This window comes from Peromyscus eremicus, chromosome 22 (genome assembly GCF_949786415.1).
Source record: "Peromyscus eremicus chromosome 22, PerEre_H2_v1, whole genome shotgun sequence".
NCBI lineage: Eukaryota > Metazoa > Chordata > Mammalia > Rodentia > Cricetidae > Peromyscus > Peromyscus eremicus.
In genome coordinates this window covers 36,125,647-36,127,418 of record NC_081437.1, presented here as the reverse complement: position 1 = coordinate 36,127,418, position 1,772 = coordinate 36,125,647, and positions in this window count along the sequence as shown.

Genomic DNA, 1,772 nt, shown 5'->3' with positions numbered 1-1,772 from the left:
TCCCTTTGCAGCTCTTAGCTCTGCAACAACATCGTCTCCCTTTTAGCCAGCCTGAGATGAGAGCGTAGACCCTTGGTGCTGCTGTGTTAGGCCTCTGGCTTCCTGGTTGCTTCATAGCTGGAACCCATTGGAGAGACTCTCGTAAACACTTGCCCTGGGTCAAGGGCAAGTTCATGAGTATCAGAAGAATGTGACTCTCCCCAGGGCTCCCAGCACCCAGGCTGAGCTCTGGCAAGGGCCTGCTGGTAGCTTAAGCACAGAGGGAGAACAAACTTTGTCCCTTGGAAACTGTCACTGTTTGCCTATTAATCAAATAATAATTAATAGCTCCACCGGGGAAAGCTGAAATGAACTATAAGGAGATTCAACCAGGCGAGAGCTTGTTATTCAAAGAGGTCCACTTAGAGTTTTGAGAAAGGAAGGGCCTGGCCTCATTAGGCCACCCCCAGTGTGTCCTTGAAACATACTTCTTGACATCCTGGAAAAAAAAAAAAAAAAACAACTCTCATTGTGCAGGCGCCTACCTGGGCCGCTTATCTTCCAGAAATGACTGGAGCGGCGGCGGGATTCAAACACGGTGCTGGCGGTCTGCCACCCCATCTTTTGTAGAGCCCCAGGAGCTGCTGCGTAGCAAACTCAGCCCCCCTTCCTGTTTGTATCCCCTGATGGCCTCTTCCTTTCAGCCCCGAAGAGCTGCCTCCCTGGTTGCCTCACTTTAGCTTCTTCCAATCCCTTTCCCATCCATCCTGGAGCAGGCAGGGCGTCTTCATGGTGGAGGCGGGGACAGAGAGGTGGTGGTGCCCTCCACAGGTGCCTATGGGTGCATGTGTGGAAGCGGCTGAGGGAGATTTGGGGATTCAGATGTCTAGTCAGTCTTGACCTAGGGGTGGTTTTTTTGTTTTTGTTTTTGTTTTTCAAGACAGGGTTTTGCTGTATAGTTTTGGTGCCTGTCCTGGATTTCACTCTGTAGACCAGACTTTCCGTGAACTCACATAGATCCACCTGGCTCTGCCTCCCGAGTGCTGGGATTAAAGGCGTGCGCCACCACCGCCCGGCTGACCTAGGGTATTTAGTGACTTTGTTGTCCCAGCTGTGAGACTCTTCATTTCTCATAGTTCATCAAGGAATTCTTAATTGGGTGCATTCGGGAAGAAGAGGTGCCAAGCCGCAGGAAGAGACAGGTATCTGTTTTGTTTCATGCTCACCAACCCCAGGACTTGGCACCTCCGGACTAAATGGCACCTGTGAGCTAGCTTTTGGTCAAGGCTGCTCTGGGAAGTCTAGATCCTCAGAGCAGGTTCCAGGCGGTAACATGAGCACCAGCCACGACCTCGCGCAGGACTGAGGAGCCTAGCACAGTTGAAAATGCCCAGCATGTTTTTCTGTGTTGTGTGGTACCCTGCCTCTAGAAATACCAGGTAGCAATGATGTTGGGGAAGACCTGTGCTCAGATTCCCTCTTGGTGCCAGCCAAGGCTGTGGGAGTGAGAGGGGCCTAGTGAATGACATCCACTCAACATGGAGGTAGCAGGGGGTCCTGCGCCCTTGTGCTGGGGTGGGGCATGAGGGTCCTATGAGTCTGCCTGGCTCTTCACTTGGAGGGGAAGCTGGTCTGAATGTGTCAGCATCTCGGAAATGGCCATAGCCCTCTAACCATGTAGATGGTCCAGCTGGAGTCCACATCTGTCCTGCAACCCAGTTTACAGTACTCCCGACAAGCTTTTCCTATCAGGTCATTTACCCTGTCACCTTGTGGTTCTTTGTCCTCTGAAC